The sequence below is a fragment of the Pongo pygmaeus genome, chromosome 12 (genome assembly GCF_028885625.2).
Source record: "Pongo pygmaeus isolate AG05252 chromosome 12, NHGRI_mPonPyg2-v2.0_pri, whole genome shotgun sequence".
Lineage (NCBI taxonomy): Eukaryota > Metazoa > Chordata > Mammalia > Primates > Hominidae > Pongo > Pongo pygmaeus.
The window spans coordinates 41,440,002-41,464,144 of NC_072385.2; the positions used below are offsets into that span (position 1 = coordinate 41,440,002).

The 24,143-nt window shown below is 38.5% G+C and overlaps 2 pseudogenes; one reads left to right on the plus strand and one right to left on the minus strand.

Moving 5' to 3' along the window:
* Positions 1-1,093: 1,093 nt before the first annotated feature.
* Positions 1,094-4,419, minus strand: LOC129030378 (serine/threonine-protein kinase PAK 2-like; annotated as a pseudogene).
* A 5,183-nt stretch (positions 4,420-9,602) lies between these two features.
* On the plus strand, positions 9,603-15,140 carry LOC129029976 (zinc finger protein 532-like; annotated as a pseudogene).
* Positions 15,141-24,143: the final 9,003 nt, after the last annotated feature.

Genomic DNA, 24,143 nt, shown 5'->3' on the forward strand with positions numbered 1-24,143 from the left:
GTTTTTTTTAACCACCCATTAGGAACCTATAGATTTCAGGATCAAACACTGGGAGTCCCTCAGCACTGAAGGAGGAAAATTGCAAACAGAGCTGAAAGTGCAATGTGGAAAGGTCAGGCTGAGGAAGGTTCTTAGCCAGTAAACCAAGGGCAGAAAGGACACTGCCTCCTCAATCTCCCACTAGGGAACCTGTGGTTCTTGTCCCCTGACCTCAGAATTCCTTGTCATGTTTGTTTTGTCTCCAAGGGAAGGGTTTGCATTACAGAATTTAAGGCTAGAGTGGGCCTTGTGCAGTTAACATTAACCCTCTCTCTCCTTCGCTGGCCGAGGTGAAGTCCGGGACCATGTAGTTCTGACGTCTACTCTCTCGGGGGATCACCAGTTCACCCACCTCACCCGGCAAGCTGGGCCCTAGTTTGGCAATAGGCATCTTCCACCCACCTGGGAGGCAGGGTTCAACACTCTGCCTCTGACCTTGTTTCCTTCCTCTGCCACCTGCTTAGGCAGCCAGAAGGGGTTGTCCAGCCAGCCTGGGCTTTGGCGCTCCTCAGGCAGGTGGAGGAAGTTTCAGGCACCTGGCTCCTCAGGTGTCTGCCAGGCCTGCCCAGCAGGGCTCTCTTGATCCAGCTAGAACTGGCCAGAACTGACTTACTCAGGAATGTATAGACTTTGGCATCAGGGGCTGCTTTAATTTGCACAATTTCCAAATACCTCTTTTTTCTTCTTTTTCTGATGAGTCATCTCCCTAGACTTGCATTTTAAAGAGATAGATAGTTATCAGGTTCCAGAGAAGACATGCTAGAACATTTATTTCTCAAAGGCACAGAGCTGAGACTTCAGGTTTAGATACTATCATTTGCCTAAACCAAAAAGGAGGGTGTAGGTAAAGTTCTAGTCAAGACAGGATGGCCAGGAAAAACACCTTAAACCAAGGGAAGGCTTGCTTTACTGATTTAAGCCAATAGCTTCTTTATCATAAGACTTCCCAGTAATTTAGTCCTTCCTCTTTCAGTGCACAGAGACATACCCCTCCTTACAAATAAAAATTTTCTTTTTTTAAAAATTTTTCTTTCAACAAGTTCTGAATGTTTTAATTTAAAATTAATAAATCACAATTCTGTATTACTTTTAAGATTGTTTAAAAATGACACATTTCAAAATTAACCAAAGTATATTTCTGTTACAGGTTAGTTTATCCATGTAACTTAAGAATAAACCACAGTGTAGCTCCCTTAACCAAAGAGCCAGGTTTTAATGACAAGTCGGTTGCCAGCAATGGACGTGCAGGTAACTATCGAAGAAGTCATAACTACAATTCCCAAACTGCTTCTATCAATGGAAAAGCCCTTTGTTGAGTCACAAGCCTGAAGTGAGGCCTTGGCACACAGTCAGTGAGGATGATCTTTGACTTAGGAGGGAAGTGCCTCTGAGCGCATGAGGATCACAGTCTTCTCATCTCGTTGGTTTTCTGTTTCATTGGTAGCATCTTCTTTATCATAATCCATCCAACTGTTTACAAAGAATGGTAAAATTTGGAACTCAGGTGGCACTGCAGCTTTCTGCCAGAAATAAACCAGTTTCTATAATTCAGTAATAGCTGTACAAGGCCAATATATTCCAGAGAAAAATGAAATCAAGAATTATATTGAAAACAGAGACCATTAAGTGCTCTAAATATGTTTCATTAATTATTTTACTCATTTTTCTGAAAACCTTGCCTTATCAATAAAAAACAGTGACTTCTCTCCTTATAATTGCATCTTATCATAGATATAGTGGAAATAAAATAATGGAAATAAAACCTGCTAGTTTCCCCAATGTATACTACAACAGCAAAATTATTTTCTATTCATGATTTATACTACTGCAGGATGGCAAGCAGTGGGGAAGTTAATGGGGGAAGGGGATGGTGGGAACAAAATGCCAGAACCAAACCACAGATACTTGAACAACACCTACTCCAAAAGCAAAACAATGAATAAAGGAGAAGGAGAGGAGAGGAAAAAAGAGAAAGGGAGGGGAGGGGATAAGGGAAGGCACTCAAATAATTAATGCTACAGGTCTCAGACCTTTTAGAATCTTTAAAAGAAACAAATTATTGCTATCAACACACATATCTCATTTTCCTTTCTCGTTTTTTACATTAATAGTCTCTACTTATTTGAAAAAAAAAAACAAAACTAAAGTAACTCAACATCTCAAATGATCTATAAATTCACCAAGATATACTCTGTCGCTCAAGTTCTCATAGATAATACCACACTGCTGACGACCTGGGGCAATGCCGCCGCCGCCAAGTCTCTACGGTTGATTTGCTATCAGCTGCTTCTCTGTAACACTAACATTTTCTTTCATGAGTATAATCTCTTCTCACTATATCAGAGCTCACCAAGGTTCATGTCTCTCACTCTGCCTCTGCTGCTAGTCCCAAATATTTTTCTCCTTTAAGTGGAAAAAAGCTAATTTTTAAATTCCTGAAAATTTACTGGTTATTATATTGTTTGCCATGGGAGGGGGTATCTGTGAGGTGAGGGAGGATTAATGAAAAACAAAAAGAACAAACCTAAACCTAAAAGTGCAACATATACAGAAATTTATTTCCAAATTGAAGGGGGAAAGGAGGGAAGAGGAAGGTAGTGGCACTAACCAAAGTCATAAAGCCCAGGTTGGAACAAGAACAAATCACTTTGGTTCCTAGAGCCAAACCTGAAGGGGAAACAGGCAGAAGGGAAGACAAAATGGAAAGAAGTCTACTGTCAATGGGAATCTTTTTCTATCTCAATGATTTAGTTATAAATAGAGATTATTAGTCCTCTCTCTATACATGTAACAAATGCCAAACTTACTACCACGAAATTTCTAAAACTGACTTTTTCACATTTGTTAAAAAAGGTAAAAATCACATACTTTTCTTCCCTTCCTTCAGGTCAAGTTCTGAACTAAAATATTACATGTAACAACAGCTGGTCCTAACTTTTATACAAAGTGAAACTATATAGAGCTCCTTTGCCAACATAAGGAGCTACATAATTTCTATTACACTTGCCTAGGCGTGAGAAACGCAAAAGCAACTCAAAAGGAGCAAGTCCAGGAAAAGGAAAGCTATGAAGGAGAGAAAGACTAGCAGATGAAACACATACTCTGAAAAACTCCAATCTGCCATTCAAGTATTGGAAATACCCCAAAGGGGACAATGAATGGGATCTATTACAACAAAGTCAGCAAAGTAAAATGCAAATCTCACACATGATAAATGGCCCTGATAGGCTGTTTGCTGAAAGACCTAAGGCTAGTGATTCAGTCCACAATTTCTTTTGGACCCTAAAGAAGGGGTTCATATAAAAGTCATACTTTTCTTTTTGCAATTTTCTCTTGGTTGTCTTCAGAGAATAGTCATTTGCTTCTTTCATTCAGGTTATGCAGACCATTTCTTTAAACCCCAAAAAGAGTAATAATTTTGATATACTAAAAGGCTTCTTGTAGAAAATGGAAAAAAGAGTATGAGGCCACAGCAGTGATGTTAACGGTTACTCTTCATTGCTTCTTTAGCTGCCATGATCAGTGGTGTCAAGCTAGATAACAGTTTGGCCAGTTTCAGGAAAGGATGCTGTAATAATTCTTTGGCTGAACCCCTTTTTTCCACATCCATTTCCAAACATCGATTTAAGAAATCCTGAAATATTGGGGAAAGTTTCTCTGGATTCTGAAGTTCTGGGGTTCCAATAGTTGCCTCAAGGGATTTTCATTGAGGTATGGAGGCTCTCCTTCTACCGTCTCAATAGCCATGATACCCAGAGACCATATGTCGACTTTAGGGCCAAAAGCTTTCCGTGTAACCACCTCTGGTGCCATCCAGTATGGCGTTCCGACCATGGTACTACGTTTGCTCTGCTCAGGGGTGATCTGGGCACAGAAACCAAAATCAGTGAGCTTAACCGATCCTCCCATTCCCAAAAGTACATTGTCATTTTGATGTCTCTGTGGATCACTTGATTAGCATGTAAAAACTCCAATGCCTGTAAACACTCTCTGCATACAGCGGCAATCTGTGCTTCATCCATGCAGGTTTCTGTTACCACATCAGTGAGTGACCCCCCAGCAAGGTATTCCATGACCACAAACAATTCATCTCCTACCAGGTAACTGTCCAAGAAGTTAACTATGTTGGGATTTTTTAATTCTTTCATCACCAGAATCTCATTAATGATCAATTCCTTCTTTGGCTGTTTCTGTAAATTAATTTGTTTGATAGCAACCTCCTGTCCCAATGCAAGGTCAGTAGCAGTGAAAACTGTACCAGAAGCCCCTTGTCCGATTTTTTTTCATATCTTGTATATTTTTTCTTAGGGTCACCCATGCTCACAATAGTTCTTAATTTCTCCATAATCTCTTCATCTGTCATCTTAGTCTTCTTTTTCTGTTTGAAAAATTTTCTTCATAGATGTAAATTTCTTTTACAAAAATGTTTCAAAATAACCAGATGAAAATCATCCTTATGCCAGAAAGACCTGTTTTTTTTTTTTCTCATTAATAGAAACGAAACAGTAAGTATTTGTTGTATTGACATACTTAGGCTCAGACCTATGTTTAACAAGAAAGCCTAATAATAGCACTGTGGTTAGACTCTAGCCTATTTTTCCAAACCATCATTTAATTATTTAGGAAATAAAGGATCAAATACCTTTCATTCATCTGATATGATCCTTTAAAACACATTCCACTAATAAGTCCAATTTGGAACAGCTGAAAATCTTTTAGTAAAAGCTTTTTAAAGATGAGCTCGTGGCTTAGTGTAAATTTCACAAGCTTAATTAGGTCAAATGGAAGAAACTCAGATGAGTAGTTGCCCAATCAGAGCCCATTATTTGTAAGTCATCAGCCCCCTTCATGACCTTAAAACTCTCCTCTGACCTAATTATTGCAAACCTATATACAACAAAGTGAAAGGATTAATTTTCATTCATCAACCTCTCAATCCTAGATTTTCAAAGAAAAAACCTATCTAAGGAATACTTAACAAAACCAGACAGGAAAATTAGAGCCTGCATACTTAAGAGTCAAATTTGTTCCACTACAGCCAGGTCACATACAATTACATCATTTGGTTCTTCATACACTCTAGAACTGACCAGGACAGAGTTTAGCATAGAAAAACTGTAAGAAATAGGTTCCTAAACATAGAAATTGCAAAGTTCAAAAGGGTATGAAGAAAACTAATATAAATGAGAGACTCCCCTCCCTCTGTTTTAAAGAAATACATGTTCTGTAAAAATATACGTAATTTTTACAAATACATTTATAAGTTGTTTTTATCTTAAAAACCTGGGGATATTTCATATTTATAACTAATTATTGAGCCTTAAGTTTTCTTGGCCATTTCTAGGCTAATAAACTAAGAATCATTTAAACTAAGCCAAAGTAGAATAGATATAAAAGTCCTGAACACTTCAACTTCCTATTCTTCAAGAAGTATACCTGGCAAAGCTCATTTGAGAGAGGAAATGCTCTCCTCCACCCTCTGTTTTACAGCGCTGAGGCTTCTTATCACAGTTCTATGACTTGTAGCTTAAATCCATGTTACATGGTCACTGACGTTGTTAGTGCTTCTCTTTTAACACTGTAGGAATTAATTCGGTGGCATATTTAATTAATTCCATCACTAGCCTGGCTACTGGCCACCCTTCTCAACAAGGAAATTAAGTCAGAAAGGCTTATTTTCACTAAGTAAGACTTTGGGAACATAGCAAAGTTCATGACAATAAGAAAGAAGTGGCAGCAAGGGCTTGAAAAGAGTGGTTTCAGTCAACTGAGAGGTTCCCATGGGAGAAGCAGGATCAAAGAGAGAGAGAGAAAAAACAGGGAGGGCTAATTAGATTAGTCGATAGTTGTCTCAAGAGTGATGCCTTTGGGGGCTTCCCTTAGTGGGGAAACAGTCCAGGCCAAAGGGATGACCCATGAGATGGCTGCTGTAAAAGTGGACAATTCTTTTTCCAGTGGCCTGCTATTTGCAAAAAAGGCAGACATCTTAGGGCACAGGGGTGTTTAGTTTGCATGCACAAGTACAAGTACTCTCAATCCCTGCAGTTGTTGTAACTGGGAAGACATGCACCTATTTACCTTTGTAAGGGTTTCCCCACTGTCACCACTGTAACTCTAAGTTATCGTGAGGGAGGCCAAACTTATCTATCTACTGAACCCAGTCCAGTTTCCAACTGATCATCAGACTGAGTGGCCTCTTACCTCGATCCAATACAGTTCACAATCAAATCCAATTTGACGCTGGACTCAGTCAAGTTTTTGCTAATGACTCATCAGCTACCTAAACCTCAAAAGGCCATATATCATCTCACAGCACAAACTGGCCATTGGCACCCACCCCAAGGTTATTTGCCCACTCACAGCACAAAACCCTGGATTCGAAACCCAAAAGGATCAAGGTTCAATGCAAAAAGAACAGAGTCTGGCCTAAGAGGAATGTACAGCCTCAGAAGGAGGGCAAAGGGGACAGCAGTGTCTTTCCTGCTTTCCTCAAGGGGTCTTGGGAGGTGGATCCCATTCAGCTTGCTAGAACTCTCAAAAGACAAAATTATAACATTTAGTTTAAAGATCTTACTTAGCTTTTATTTATTATTTCAGAATCAACTTCGAAACCCAGTCTGGATAAAAAAATTTGCTTAAACAAATGCATAGCTCAAAACACAAATTCTTGGAGCTTCAAAATTTGAGAGAGAACTTGCCCAGGACCCCTGCTGCTGTGAGAGATCTGTGTGCACAATGGGCCTGGTGGGTCGCTGTGCTTGAACACTCCATGCTTCTGGGGTTTGATGGAAGTTCTACTTCAGATTGCATTTCCTACACTAATCTGTTAAAAAAAAACCCTTTACATACATTAAATTTAGCAGAGTTTATTTGAGCAAAGAAACAATTTAGGAATCAGGCATCAGTTTGCACCAAAAATGGCTCAGAACACTCCATGCCACCATATGTGCAGGTTATATTTACAGCTAGAGAAAAAGAAGTGCACGGAAACAGCCTGATTGGCTGCTGTTGGCATTTACCTTATATAGTCATGTTTTGGCAGCTTTCAGCCTCTGATTGGCTGAAGGCTCAGCTGTTTTCATTGGCTGAGACATAGTTACATGTTATAAGACTATAGTCTTGGATTAAGTTACAGTTATTTTTACACATTAAGTTAGGTTACAACTAGCTATGTATACAGAACTCATTAGGCCAAACTTAAAATAAGTATGGAGGCAGCTTTAGGACAAAGATAATTCAATTTAACAATAGCCTTATGTATATATTTACTCTTTTTATGTATTTCTATATATATTAATAAATATAAGTAGTTGTATGTACATATATAAAAACGTACCTATGTGTGTGCATACACATGTATGTGAGTATATATGTTTGCTTCTACCCTGTGTGAGTGAAGTATGCCAGAGTGGCAGAGTGCTACATATATATGTGTAAATTTCTATATTAAATATATTTATGTGTGTTACCTATATATTTATATGCTCGTAAATATATATGTTTCCTTGAATAGTCACCTATGTTCTATATTTCTAAATTTATAAATATGCATATTTATGTGTGTGTGTATATGTATATATATGTATATTTCATTTTTATGTGTTGTTTCTGCCTTATTTGTAAGGTAGCCCAAAATGGCAGAGAGATTACATATGTATGCTATAAATGTTTATACTATATATAGTATGTTTATGTGTATATTTATATATGTTACATAGTTATTTTTTTCAAGAATTTGAAAAAGTTTCTAAATTGAGGAAAAATTTACGTAAGATTAAGCACTTTAAAGTGTATCATTCGGTGACATTTAGGACATTCCTAACACTCTAGTTCCAGAATTTTTTTCTTTTTTGAGAGGGGTCTCATTCTGTCCCTTATGCTGGAGTGTGGTGATGATATTTTGACTCACTGCAATCTCCACCTCCCAGGCTCAAACAATCTTCCCACCTCAGCCTTCTGAATAGCTGGGACCACAGGCATGTGTGCCACCATGCCCAGCTAATTCTTCATTTTTTTTTGGTAAACACGGGGTTTCACCATGTTGCCCAGGCTGGTCTTGAACTCCTTAGCTCAGGTGATCCACCTGCCGTGGCCTCCCAAAGTGCTGGGAGTTTTTATAGTTCGAGGTCTTACATTTAAGTCTTTAATCCCTCTTGAGTTAATTTTTGTTTATGGTGATAAGTAGGGGTCCAGTTTCATTCTGGCATCTAGATAGCCAGTTATCCTGGAATCATTTATTGAATAGGAAGTCCTTTTCCTATTGCTTATTTTTGTCACCTTTGCCAAAGATCAGTTAGTTGTAGATGTGTGGCTTTATTTCTGGGTTCTTTATCCTGTTCTAATGGTCTATGTGTCTGTTTTTGTACCAATACCATGCTGTTTTGGTTACTGTAGCCTTGTAGTATAGTTTGAAGTGAGGTAGTGTGATGCCTCCCACTTTGTTCTTTTTGCTTAGGATTGCTTTGGTGATTTGTGCTCTTTTTTAGTTCCTTATAAATTTTAGAATAGGTTTTTTTTTCTAATTCTGTGAAAAATGACATTGGTAGTTTGATAGGAATAACATTGAATCTGGAGATTGCTTTTGATAGTATATGGCAATTTTAACAATATTGATTCTTCCTATCCTTGAGCATGGAATGTTTTTCCATTTGTTTGGGTCAGCTCTGATTTCTTTCAGCAGTGCTTTGTAATTCTTGTTTTCTTGTTGTAGAGATCTTTCACCTCTGGGGTTCCCTTTATTCCTTGGTATTTGTGTGTGTGTGTGTGTCTATTGTGAATTAAATTGCATTCTTGATTTGGCACTCAGCTTGGATATTGTTGATGTATAGAAATACTGCTGATTTGTGTACCTTGATTTTGTATCCTGAAACTTTGCTGAAGTTGTTTATTAGATCTGGGAGCTTTTAGGCAGAGACTATGGGGTTTTCTAGGTATAAAATCATGTTATCTGCAAACAGAGATAGTTTGACTTCCTGTCTTCCTATTTGGATGCCTTTACTTCTTTCTCTTGCCTGATTGTCCTGGCTAGGATTTCTAGTACTGTGTTAAATAGGAGTGATGGCAGTGGGTATCCTTGTCTTGTTCCAGTTCTCAAGGGGAATGATCCCAGCTTCTGCCTGTTCAGTGTGATGTTGGCTGTGGGTTTGTCATACATGGCTCTTATTATTTTGAGGTATGTTCCTTCAATACCTAGTTTATTAAGGGTTTTTAACATAAACAGATGTTGAATTTTATCAAAAATCTTTTTTGCATCTATTGAGATGATCATGTGGTTTTTGTTTTTAGTTCTGTTTATGTGATAAGTCACATTTATTGATTTGCATATGTTGAACCAACCTTGCATCCCAGGGATAAACCCTGCTTGATTATGATGGATTAGCTTTTTGATGTGCTGGTAGATTCAGTTTGCTAGTATTTTGTTGAGGATTTTTGCATCTGTGTTCATCAAGGATATTGGCCTATGTGTCTCTGCCAGGCTTTGGTATCAGAATGATGCTTGCCTCATAGAATGAGTTAGTGAGGAGTCTCTGGTCCTCAATTGTTTGGAATAGTTTCAAGTAGGGATGGTAGCAGCTCTTCTTTATACGTCTGGTAGAATTTGGCTGTGAATTCATCTGATCCTGGGCTTTTTCTTGCTCAAAATCATAAAATTAGATGGAAATTATTTTATTACTGATTCAATTTCAGAAGTCATTATTAGTCTGTTCAGGGTTTCAGTTTCTTCCTGGTTCAATTTTGGGCAGTTGTGTTTTCAGGAATTTTTCCACATTTTGTAGGTTTTCTAGTTTGTGTGCCTAGAGGTGTTCATAATGGTCTCAGAGATTTTTGTATTTCTGTAGGGTCATTGATAATGTCTCCTTTGTCAATTTTGATTGTGTTTATTTGGATTTTCTCTCTTCTGCTGTTAGTCTAGTTAGTGTTCTATCTATCTTATCTAGTCTTTAAAAAAAACTTCTGGCTTTATTGATCTTTTGTATGTTTTTTCATGCATCATTTTATTTCAGTTCAGCTCTGATTTCAGTTATTTCTTGTCTTCTTCTAGTTTTAGGGTTGGTTTGATCTTGTTTTTCTAGTTCTTCTAGGTGTGATGCTATGTTGTTAATTGGAGATCTTTCTAACTTTTTGACGTGAGCATTTAATGCTATAAACTTTCCTCTTAACACTGCTTTAGCTGTGTCACAGAGATTCTGGTATGTCTTATCTTTTTTTTCTTTGGTTTTGAAGCTTTATTTCTGCCTTAATTTCATTATTTACCTAGCAGTCATTCAAGAGCAGGTTGTTCAATTTCCATGTAATTTTATGGTTTTGAGCAGTCTTCTTAGTATTCACTTCTATTTTTATTGTGCTGTGGTTTGAGAGTGTAATTGGTATGATTTCAATTTTTAAAAATTTGTTGAGAATTGTTTTTTGTCTGATTATGTGGTCGGTTTTAGAGTATGCACCATGTGGTGATGAGAAGAATATATATTCTGTTGTTTTGGGGTGGAGAATTCTGTAGATGTCTGTTAGTTCCATTTGGTCAAGTATTGAGTTCAGGTCCCACATATATTTTTTAGTTTTCTGCCTTGATGATCTGTCTAATACTGTCAGTGGAGTGTTGAAGTCTCCCACTATGATTGCGTGGAAATTTAAGTCTCCTCACAGGTCTCTAAGAACTTGTTTTTATGAATCTGGGTGCTCCCTGGGTGCACACATATTTCTTGTGTTGGATGCGTATATATTTAGAAGAGTTAAGTCTTCTTGTTGAATTGAACACTTTACCATTATGTAATGCCCTTCTTTGTATTTTTTGATTGTTGTTGACTTAAAGTCTGTTTTGTCTGAAATTAGAATAGCAGCCCCTGCTATTTTTTTGTTTGTTGGCTTTGTTTTTGTTTTCTGTTTACTTGGTAGATTTTCCTCCATCCCATTACTTTGAGCCTATCTGTGTCATTGCATGTGTGAGATGGGCCTCTTGAAGATGGCATACAGTTGGGTCTTGTTTGTTTGTTTGTTTCTTTTTTTTAATTTTTTGAGATTGATCTGTCTGTTTCACCCATGCTGGAATGCAGTGGCACAATTATGGCTTACTGCAGCCTCAATCTCCTGAGTTCAGGTGATGTTTACACTTCAACTTCTGGAGTAGCTGGGACTACAAGCGCATGCCACCGTGCCTCACTAATTTTATATTTTTTATAGAGACGAGGTTTTCCCATGTTGCCCAGGCTGGTCTCGAACACCTGGGCTCAAGCAATCTGCCCACCTTGGTCTCCCAAAGTGCTGGGATTACAGACATGAGCCACTGCATCCAAGTGGGTCTCGCTTCTTTATTCAACTTGCCACTCTGTGCGTTTCAATTGGGGCATTTAGCCCATTTACGTTCAAAGTTAATAATTCTATGTGTGGAATTGATCCTGTCCTTATATATATTTTTTAGCTGGTTATTATGCAGACTAGACTTGATTTTGTAGTTGCTTTATAGTGTTAATGGTCTATGTATTTAAGTGTGTTTTTGTGATGGCTGGTAATGGTCTTTTGTTTTCATATTTATTTTATTTTATTTTGAGACAGGATCTCACTCTGCTGCCCAGGCAGAGTGCAGTGGTATGATCTGGGCTCACTGCAACCTCTGCTTCCTGGGCTCAAGCCATCCTCCTGCTTTAGTCTCCTGAGTGGGTGGGACCACAGGTGCATACCACCATTCCTAGCTAATTTTTATATTTTTTGTAGAGACGGGGTTTCACCATGTTGCCCAGTCTGGTTTTGAACTCCTGGGCTCAAGTGATCTACCTGCCTCAGCCTCCCAAAGTGCTGGGATTACGGGCGTGAGCCACTGCGCCTGGCTTGTTTCTATATTTAACACTCCCTTAAAGACCTCTTTTAAGGCAGGTCTGGTGGTAATAAATTCCCTTAACATTTGCTTGTCTGAAAAGTATCTTCTCCTTTGCTTATGAAGTTTGTTTGACTGTATATGAAATTGTTGGCCTCCCCGGCATTGCGCCATCAAAGACAAAGTCGTCCTCCAACTTCTTGTCCTGCATCGCTGCCATCGCAGCTCTCAGCACTAAAAAGGCAGTTTCAGACTCCTCCAAAGAACAAGTGGCCAATTCGAGGGAATCCTCCTCGTTACCAAAAGAAGTAAACGACAGTCCGAGAGCCACCGACAAGTCTCCCGAATCCCAGAATCTCATCGACGGGACCAAAAAACCATCCCTAAAGCAACTGGATAGTCCCAGAAACATCTCAAGTGAGAACAGCAGCGAAGGAACCCCGTCTTCTCCCGCAGGGTCCACACCACCAATCCCCAAAATCCGCATAAAAACCACTAAGACGTCTTCTGGGGAAATCAAGAGAACAGTGACCAGGGTATTGCCAGAAGTGGATCTTGACTCTGGGAAGAAACCTTTCGAGCAGACGGCGTCTGTGATGGCCTCTGTGACATCCCTTCTGTCGTCTCCAGCATCAGCTGCCGCCCTTTCGTCTCCCCCCAGGGTACCTCTCCAGTCTGCGGTGGTGACCAATGCAGTTTCCTCTGCACAGCCCACCCCTAAACAGGTCACAATCAAGCCTGTGGCTACTGCTTTCCTCCCAGTGTCTGCTGTGAAGACAGCAGGATCCCAAGTCATTAATTTGAAGCTCGCTAACCACACCGTGGTGAAAGCCACGGTCGTACCTGCTGTCTCTGTCCAGAGTGCCAGCAGCACCATCATTAAAGCCGCCTATGCCATCCAGCAGCAAACTGTCATGATGCCAGCATCCAGCCTGGCCAATGCCAAACTTGTGCCAAAGACTGTGCATCTTGCCAACCTTAACCTTCTGTCTCAGGTTGCCCAGGACACCTCTGAACTCCGCCAAGTGTCAACCAAAACTCAGCAACAAATAAAGAAGGCAATAATCAATGCAGCAGCCTCACAACCCCCCAAAAAGGTGTCTCAAGTCCAGGTGGTGTTGTCCTTGCAGAGTTCTGTGGTGGAAACTTTCAACAAGGTGCTGAGCAGTATCAATCCAGTCCCTGTTTACATCCCAAACCTCAGTCCTGCTGCCAATGCAGGGATCACATTACTGATGCCTTGGTACAAGTGCTTGGAGTGTAGGGACTCCTTTGCACTTGAAAAGAGTCTGACCCAGCACTATGACAGATGGAGTGTGTGCATCGAAGTAACGTGCAACCATTGTACAAAGAACCTCATTTTTTACAACAAATGCAGCCTCCTTTCCCATGCCTGTGGGCATAAGGAGAAAGGGGTGGTAATGCAATGTTCCTTACTCAATTTTAAAGCCAGTCCCAGCAGGTCAAATGATAGTTTCTCCATCAAGCAATACTTCTTCTTCATCAGAGGAAAAATCCACTCTTCAGAGCCCTGTGGGAGCTGACATACACACTGTCACAAAAATTCAGTCTGGCATAACTGGGACAGTCATACCAGCTCCTTCAAGCACTCCCATCATCACAGCCATGCCTCTAGATGAAGACCCCTCCAAACTGTGTAGACATAATCTAAAATGTTCGGAGTGTAATGAAATCTTCCAGGACAAGACATCGCTGGCTACACATTTCCAGCAGGCTGCACATATGAGTGGACAAAAGACTTGTACTATCTGCCAGATGCTGCTTCCTAACCAGTGCAGAGAATCCATCAGCACAAATCTCCCTACATCTGCCCTGAGTGCAGGGCCATCTGCAGGTTGGTGCACTTCCAGACCCACGTCACCAAGAACTGTCTGCACTACACAAGGAGAGTTGGTTTTCGACGTGTACATTGCAATGTTGTATACTCTGATGTGGCTGCTCTGAAGTCTTGCATTCAAGGTTCTCACTGTGAAGTCTTCTACAAGTGTCCTATTTGTCCAATGACGTTTAAGTCTGTCCTGAGCATGACACATTCCCACACCTACACATAGCATCCTGGCATCAAGATAGGAGAACCAAAAATAATATATAAGTGTTCCATGTGCAACATTGTGTTCACCCTGCAAACCTTGCTGTATTGCCACTTTGACCAACACATTGAAAACCAGAAGGTGTCTGTTTTCAGATGTCCAGACTGTTCTCTTTTAATATGCACAGAAGCAACTTATGATGGACCATATCAAGTCTATGCATGGGACATTGAAAAGTATTGCAGGGCTAACTTGGGTGTAAACTTGCCTTTGAGCATTAAGCCTGCAACTTATAATTCAGCATATCAGAACAAAGAGGACAGCAAATCCATGAACGGGAAAGAGAAATTGGAAAAGAAATCTCCATCTCCTTTGAAAAAAATCAATGGAAACCGAGAAAGTGGCCAGTCCTGGGTGGACGTGTTGGGAGTGTGACCACCTGTTCTTGCAGAGAGATGTGTACATATCCCACGTGAGGAAGGAGCATGGGAAACAAATGAAGAAACAACCCTGCCGCCAGCATGACAAGCCTTTCAGCTCGTCCCACAGCCTGTGCTGGCACAACCAGATCAAGCACAAAGTCATCAGGAAAGTGTACGCCTGCTCACACTGCCCAGACTCCAGAGGTACCTTTACCAAACGGTTGATGCTGGAGAAGCATGTCCAGCTGACGCATGGCATCAAGGACCCTGACCTGAAAGAAATGACAGACGCCACCAATGAGGAGGAAACAGAAATAAAAGAAGACCCCAAGGTCCCCAGTCCCAAGTGGAAGTTGAAAGAACCGCTTCTGGAGTTCAGGCCTCCCAGAGGAGCAATCACTTAACCAAAGCTGAAAATCAATGTTTTTAAGGCTCACAAGTGTACCATGTGTGGCTTCACCACCGAAAACCTGCTGCAGTTCCATGAACGCATCCCTCAGCACAAATCGGATGGTTCTTCCTACCAGTGCCGGGAGTGTGGCCTCTGCTACATGTCACGTCTCTCTGTCCAGGCACCTCTTTGTCGTACACAAGTTAAAGGAACCTCAGCCAGTGTCCAGGCAAAACGGGGCTGGGGAAGATAACCAACAGGAGAACAAACCCAGTCACGAGGACGAATCTCCCAATGGCGCCATGTCAGACAGAAAGTGCAAAGTGTGCGCAAAAACTTTTGAAACTGAAGCTGCCTTAAACACTCACATGCAGACACATGGTATGGCCTTCATCAAATCCAAAAGGATGAGCTCAGATGAGAAATAGCCACAGACGCTCCATGAGGAAAATCCCTGTCCACATTGGAATAAAAATGACACTTTTGTTACACAAAGTTTGCAGTATAATAGAGTTAACAGTACTGTCTAGGCTCTTGCAATATATTCTCTTTCAACGTGCCTTCCTTCTTCATCTTGACGTATATATCCTCATTAAGTATTAAAACAGAATTTGAGTTTAAAAGAGTTTGTATATATTTAAATGAGTAACTTTTTATACTCTTTGTTACATGTTTGTATCAGTATTCAGTGGAAAACGTTTTGAGTTGTTTTGGGTTAGAATTTTTCTTTTTGTACTGTTTATTTAAAACAGAGTTCTTAGTAACAGGGGCAGTTCCTGAATTCAAATAAATCATTTTGTATGTTTCGAATTTGAATGGGTTAACTAATTACAGGCTAAAATAATGCCTTTTTTAGTGTTTTTAATTTTTAGAATTCACTACATAAATTGGAAGTAATTGTGGGTCTCAAAAACACTAGGAACTTTTAAATGTCTTAGCACCTCCTCCATGTGCCTGCCCGAGGGAGTGAGTACACGTTTGAGAAAACTGCACTCCAGTGTGGGCGTGCCTTTGTCTTCAGGCCACGCCGAAGGGTGTTTAAAGCAGCCTTGCAGGTCGCTCCTTTCCCAGCCGTGGATAAAAACTGAAGCCAGGAATCTAATAAGGAATGCTGATTTCCTCAATTCCATTTTGAGGAATGGGGAAGGCTATTCTAAAGAAAAAAAAATGGGACAGGTTTTCTAGGCAGATCTGCAAGGTTGGCTTTAAGAGCACAAGGAGGAAAAGTAACAAAAGGGCTGGACTATGATAAAAGTTACAAATACGTAGTTAGACCAATAGATCGATATAGTCAGGTTTTTGTCATGTAATTTATTAACTATTATAGAAACACAACTAAGAATATCAAGTATTTCTCTGGCTCTTGATAGAAAAAAAAATCAGCTGACTTAATCCTTTGCTGTCAAAAGAGTTGGCGTTTCCTGTTCTGGATGCTACTGCCAAACGTTCTGGTGCTTAGAGATGGGATGCATGATGTCAACCACCGACTCATCAATGCAGCCGGCTGTGTATTGCAATTGGCCGTTACCTTAAGCACTGAGCCACATGGGATTAGTTCAGTCATTTCAAGAGGTATATTTAACGTCAGTAGTTCTGCTTTACTAAAATGCAGTAGAGGTACTCTTCTGTCCCTTCCGTTTATAATTCTCTGAGAGAGTTATATTTTTTGGTTTCGTTTTGTGTTTTCTTTTGCATTTTATATCTTGTATTTATCCCTGAACATGTTTTGTACTTTTTTTTTTTTAAGAAAAGGAATTCTTTTATGTGTGTATAGATACTTGCATGATATACTGTAGTCAATGTTCGGTTCCTTGAAAGGTCTTGCTGCTGTCAGGTGTTATACACTCCATCCATCATAACTGTATGAAACACATTTCATATGTAAATAAACATGGGACATTTGAAAAAAATATTTTGTTCTATGTAGTTGAAAATCATTGGCTAAGTTCATTATAACCTCCTTTCTGCATCTTACCCTCATCCACACTCTTACAGCCTTTCATTAATTGTAAATTCTTATGTCTGTATTTTCCATATCTACTTAGTACTGCTTTTTGGAATGGATCTTTTATGCCCTGCTCTGGTCAATAATCTTGGGTGAAATGAGAACACAAAGCCAGAGAGACCAGGTTTCTGTAGTTCTCTAACATCGGCTTCTAATACAAATCCTGCTGTGCAGTGCCCAGGCATTGCCACCCCTCTGGAGAGAATTCTATGGCTACATCCCTGAATGTCAACAGTTCCATTTCTAGGCTTGCAGCAGGTTCTGGTGTCTTAGCTATGGATCTCCCAATACCTGCTGGTCACAGGGCCATAGAGACTGGGCTTCTAGGAACAAAAGACACAGAGCAGGGAACAGGAGCCAGTTTCATTCTGCCTATGGATAGGCAGTTATCCCAGCACTATTTATTGAATAGAGAGTCCTTTCCCTATTGCTTATTTTTGTCAGCTTCATGGATGTTCACTTTGTTGTAGGTGTGTGACTTTATTTCTAGGTTCTCTATTCTGTCCCACTGGTCTATGTATCTGTTTTTGTACCAGTACTGTAGTGTTTTGGTTATGTAGCCTTGTAATATAGTTTAAAGTTGGATAGTGTGATGTCTCTGGCTTTTTTCTTTTTTCTTTTTTTTTTTTTTTGGCTTAAGATTGCTTTGGTGATTCCTGCTCTTTTTTTCATTCCATATGGATTTTAGAGTAGTTTTTTTCCTAATTCTGTGAAAAACAACATTGGTAATTTAATAGGAATAGTGTTAAATCTAGAGATTGCTTTGGGCAGTATGGCCATTTTAATGATATTCATTCTTCCCATCCATGAACATGGAATGTTTTTCCATTTGTTTGTGTCATCTGTGATTTTATTCAGCAGAAATTTTTGTTATTCTTGTGGAGTTCTTTCACCTCCTTGGTTAGATATATTCCTAGGTATTTTTTGTGTGGCCATTATAAATGGGATAGCATTCTTGATTTGGCTCTCAGCTTGGACGTTATTGGTGTATACAACTGCTACTGACTTTTGTACATTGATTATATATTCTGAAATTTTACTGAAGTTATTTATCAGTTGTTGGAATTTTTGGTAGTCTTTTAAGGTTTTCTAGGTACTGAGTAATATCATCTATGAAGAGAGATAATTTGACTTATTCTTTTCCTATTTGAATTTCCTCTTTTTCTTTCTCTGGCATAACTGCTCTGCTATGACTACCAGTACTATGTTGAGTCAGAATAGTGAGAATGGGCAACATTGTCTTGTTCTGATTCTTAAGGGGAATGAATCCAGCTTTTGCCAGTTCAGCATGAGCTTGGCTGTGGGTTTGTCATAGATAACTCATTATTTTGAGGTATACTCCTTTGATGTCTAATTTGTTGAGGGTTTTTTATCATGAAGAGATGTTGGGTTTCATTTAAAACTTTTTCTGCATCTATTGATGATCATGAAGTTTTTACTTGTGTTTGTATTTTTTGTAAATTTTGTTTATTTGGTGAATCACATTTATTTATTTGCATATGTTGAACCAACCTTGCCTCCCATGAATAAAGCCTATTCAATCATGGTGAATTAACTTTTTGATGTGTCACTGGATTCAGTTTGCTAGTATTTTGTTGAGGATTTTTGTGTCTGTTCATCAGGAATATTGGCCTGTAGTTTCCTTTTTTTGTTGTGCCTGTGTCAGATTTTGGTATCAGGATGATGCTGGTTTTATAGAATGAGTTAGGGAGGAGTTCCTTCTCCTCAATTTTTTGGGGAATGTTTCAGTGGGATTGGCACCAGCTCTTCTTTGCATGTCTGGCAGAATTTGGCTGTGAACTAATTGGTCTAGGACATTTCTTGGTTAGTAGGTTTTTTATTACTGGTTTATATTTTTCGAACTTGCTATTGGTCTGTTCGGGATCTCAATTTCTTCCTAATTCTCCCTTGGGAGGTTTTGTGTTTCTAGGAATTTATTCATTTCCTCTAGATTTCTAGTTTGTGTGCACAGAGGTGTTCATAATAGTCTCTGAGGCTCTTTTGTATTTCTGTGGGTATCAGTTCTGACTGTATTTATTTGAATCTTCTTTCTTTGTTAGTTTACCTAACATTCTATCAATCTCACATATTCTTTGAAAGAACCAACTTTTAATTTCATTAATCTTTTATATGGCTTTTTGTTCTCAATTTTATTTCTGCTGTGATTTTTGTTATTTATTTTATTCTGGTAGCTTTGGATTAGTCTGTTCTTGTTTTTTTAGGTCTTTTAGGTGTGATGTTAGATTAATAATTTGGTATCATTCTAGCTTTTTGAGGTAGGCAAACCACTTAAGCACTATAAACTTTCCTCTTAATACTGCTTTTTCTATATTCCAGAGATTTTGGTAAATTGTGTCTCTGTTTTCATTTATTTTAAATAATTATTTGATTTCTGCTTTAATTTTGTTAACTCAAAAGTTATTAAGAAACAAGTTCTTTAGTTTCCATTTTATTGTGTGATTTTGAAGTATCTTCTTGATATTACCTTCTATTTTTATTCTCCGTGGTCCAAAAATATGCTTGGTGTTGTTTCTTCATTAAAAAAAGTTATTGAGACTTGCTTTATGGCCAAATATTGGTTGATCTTAGAGTATATGCCATGTGCAAATGAAAAGAATGTATCTTCTGTGGTTGTTGGGTGGAACATTTTGTCAATTTTTATTAGGTCCAATTGGTGAAGTGTTGAATTTAAGTCAGAATTTCCTTGTTAGTTTTCTGCCTCACTCATCTATTTTTCTAATTATTATGATTCAGTTTTTTTTTTCTGACATTGCAGTTTTCTACACCTATCACAACACTTCAAGAAGACTATTACAAGAATACTACAAATTTTACACATAATATCATCAAAGGAGTGACACATTGGAGAAAAACCATGATAAATATTCAACAAAACTAGAACATACATTTGTATATTCTTTCATTAATTGTATTAGTTTTTTCCTCTTCTCGTGCCCGTACTTATTAGAATCTTTTTCATAAAAAAGCAGTTTTCTTTCTTTCTTTTTCTTTTTTTTTTTTTTTATGAGACAGGCTCTTGTTCTGCAACCCAGGCTGGTGTGCAGTAGTATGATTATGGCTCATTGCAGCCTTGAATTCCTAGGCTGAAGCAAATCCTCCCACCTCAGCCTCCCAAGTAGCTGGGACTACAAGTTTGTGCCACTAGACCCAACTAATTTTATTTTATTTTTGTAGAGTCAGGGTCTTGGTATATTGCCCAGGCTGGTCTTAAACTCCTGGGTTCAAGTGATCCTCCCACCTTGGCCCCTCAAAGTGCTGGGATTATAGGTGTTAGCCACCACACACGGCAGCAATTTTTGACTAGAGCTGATTGCAAATGTTTGTAGAGAAGAATTGAGAATGGTAACACTGGATGACCAAATTTGGTGTAGCTATGGTTAAGATTTGATGAAAGTTCCCAAGAGACAAGGAAATTTTGTTATTTCTATTATTTGCAGCATTTTAAGATAACAACCAGAATCATTATGACAGTGTCATGTTAGAGACATCAGGCCTTCATAAATTTTATATCATCTTTAGAATATTCACATTAATAACATACCCCTACAAATATAACTTAAGATTTAATATAGTAATCAAAGTTATGACTGATAACAAATTAGCTTTTTGTAAATTTATATAAGTTTTGGAATATTTATGTCAATAATGTACCCATAATTGTAACAGAAAGATCTAGTATCAATTATCATTTGATAATACTTTACAAATAATCTACCAAATAAGTCTAATTATTTAATACAAAAAGACTTAATTTAGGATTTTCATCATGGGGGAACATGACAAAGATGTCAAAAGTTTCAAAAAACTAGATCAAAATAAAACCATAGGTCACTGGAAAATAAAAGTTATTCATACAAGTAGAGTGGTAATCAAAATACTTCAAAAGAAATACAGAAATTTTTATGAATGTAAAATCCTTAACCCTTTTAAATTTCAGTTTTCCTAAGTAATATGAAACCTAATAAGAATAATGCAGAAATTGTTTTAATAAAACATAAAATCTTTGCTTTTTAGACCAGCTACTGTAAAGGTAAACAAACAAATAAACAAAAATCCCCACAAAACCTCCTATAGTGTTGATGTAGTTTGGATGTGTGTCCCCTCCAAATCTCATGTTGAAATGTTACCTCTAGTGTTGGAGATGGCCTAGTGGGAGGTGTTTGGGCCATAGAGGCAGATACTTTATGAATGACTCATTGCCATCCCCATGGCAATGTGTGAGTTCTTGCTCTGGTAGTTCATGCAAGAGCTGGTTGCTTAAAGGAGCTTGACACCTCCTCCTCTCTCTTGCTCCCTTTCTTGCCATGTGACATGCCTGTTCCTCATTCACCTTCCACCATAAATGTAATTGTAATCTTCCTGAGGCCCTCACCAGAATCAGATGCTGGCACTGTTCTTCTTGTACAGTCTGCAGAACTGTGAGCCAAAATAAATGTCTTTATAATTTACCCAGTCTCAGGTATTTCTTTATAGCAATGCAAAATGGACTAACACAAGTATGACTAATTCTCCTTATGGGAAGCCCATTTAGATAGCCTGGAAGTCAAGCCTGATAAAAAGGGTAGTAGAGCTTAATCAGATGTAAGAACAGTGTGTTCAGGGTTATATGTGTACACGATAGTATAAAGGAATGTAAACAAGAAAACTCATACCTTGAGCACAGAAATACATGGCTCTCAGCAACAGCATGAGAATTCTCCTCTACTGAAGAAAAGCCAAGAGTACAGAATCAAATTATTCTAGAGGAAAACACTGCTATTCTAGACCTTCAAGATAAACATTTTAGTGTCCAGCCACAACATCAGAGGTAGAGTGGAAGAAAATAGTTATGGGAGTTAATAAAAAGATTGAAGAAGAGAGTTATCCCAGGTAAGCAAAAAGATTTACCTTTTAAGGGAATAAAGAACAGAAGGCAATGATATATAAACTGCAAATCACATTTAGTGAGATAGAGCAGAATTTGAACTTCTGAGACATACATTTGAGAAATTTCAAAAAGAAACAGATAAAACCTCTTGTAATTTTATTAAGAACAAATAAATATTTTCAGAAAATCTTATTCTAACATAGGGGACCAATTTTTAGTTTTGTATTAGTGTATTTTTAATATCAAATCTCCATATTTAGAAAGATAAATATTTGTATTACAGCAAACTTAATCACATACAAACTTCCTTTAATAAATTCTCTTTTCATTTTAGACCAATATCCTTGATGAACATTGATGCAAAAATCCTCAATAAAATACTGGCAAACCGAATCCAGTAGCACATCAAAAAGCTTATCCATCATGATCAGGTGGGCTTCATCCCTGGGATGCAAGGCTGGTTCATTATACACAAATCAATAAATGTAATCCAGCACATAAACAGAACCAAAGACAAAAACCACATGATTATCTCAATAGATGCAGAAAAGGCCTTTGACAAAATTCAACAACCCTTCATGCTAAAAACTCTCAATAAATTAGGTATTGATGGGACATATCTCAAAATAATAAGAGCTATCTATGACAAACCCACAGCCAATATCACACTGAATGGGCAAAAACTGGAAGCATTCCCTTTGAAAACTGGCACAAGACAGGCATGCCCTCTCTCACCACTCCTATTCAACATAGTGTTGGAAGTTCTGGCCAGGGCAATTAGGCAGGAGAAGGAAATAAAGGGTATTCAATTAGGAAAAGAGGAAGTCAAATTGTCCCTGTTTGCAGATGACATGATTGTATGTCTAGAAAACCCCATTGTCTCAGCCCAAAATCTCCTTAAGCTGATAAGCAACTTCAGCAAAGTCTCAGGATACAAAATCAATGTACAAAAATCACAAGCATTCTTATACACCAATAACAGACAAACAGAGAGCCAAATCATGAGTGAACTCCCATTCACAATTGCTTCAAAGAGAATAAAATACCCAGGAATCCAACTTACAAGGGATATGAAGGACCTCTTCAAGGAGAACTACAAACCACTGCTCAATGAAATAAAAGAGGATACAAACAAATGGAAGAACATTCCATGCTCATGGGTAGGAAGAATCAATATTGTGAAAATGGCCATACTGCCCAAGGTAATTTATAGATTCAATGCCATCCCCATCAAGCTACCAATGACTTTCTTCACAGAATTGGAAAAAACTACTTTAAAGTTCATATGGAACCAAAAAAGAGCCTGCATCGCCAAGTCAATCCTAAGCCAAAAGAACAAAGCTGGAGGCATCACGCTACCTGACTTCAAACTATACTACAAGGCTACAGTAACCAAAACAGCATGGTACTGGTACCAAAACACAGACATAGATCAATGGAACAGAACAGAGCCCTCAGAAATAACGCCACATATCTACAACTATCTGATCTTTGACAAACCTGAGAAAAACAAGAAATGGGGAAAGGATTCCCTATTTAATAAATGGTGCTGGGAAAACTGGCTAGCCATATGTAGAAGGCTGAAATTGGATCCCTTCCTTACACCTTATACAAAGATTAATTCAAGGTGGATTAAAGACTTAAACATTAGACCTAAAACCGTAAAAACCCTAGAAGAAAACCTAGGCATTACCATTCAGGACATAGGCATGGGCAAGGACTTCATGTCTAAAACACCAAAAGCAATGGCAACAAAAGCCAAAATTGACAAACGGGATCTAATTAAACTAAAGAGCTTCTGCACAGCAAAAGAAACTACCATCAGAGTGAACAGGCAACCTACAAAATGGGAGAAAATTTTCGCAACCACTCATCTGACAAAGGGCTAATATCCAGAATCTACAATGAACTCAAACAAATTTACAAGAAAAAAACAAACAACCCCATCAAAAAGTGGGTGAAGGACATGAACAGACACTTCTCAAAAGAAGACATTTATACAGCCACAAAACACATGAAAAAATGCTCACCATCACTGGCCATCAGAGAAATGCAAATCAAAACCACAATGAGATACCATCTCACACCAGTTGGAATGGCAATCATTAAAAAGTCAGGAAACAACAGGTGCTGGAGAGGATGTGGAGAAATAGGAACACTTTTACACTGTTGGTGGGACTGTAAACTAGTTCAACCATTGTGGAAGTCAGTGTGGTGATTCCTCAGGGATCTAGAACTAGAAATACCATTTGAACCAGCCATCCCATTACTGGGTATATACCCAAAGGACTATAAATCATGCTGCTATAAAGACACATGCACACGTATGTTTATTGCGGCACTATTCACAATAGCAAAGACTTGGAACCAACCCAAATGTCCAACAATAATAGACTGGATTAAGAAAATGTGGCACATATATACCATGGAATACTATGCAGCCATAAAAAATGATGAGTTCATGTCCTTTGTAGGGACATGGATGAAATTGGAAATCATCATTCTCATTCTCAGTAAACTATCACAAGGACAAAAAAC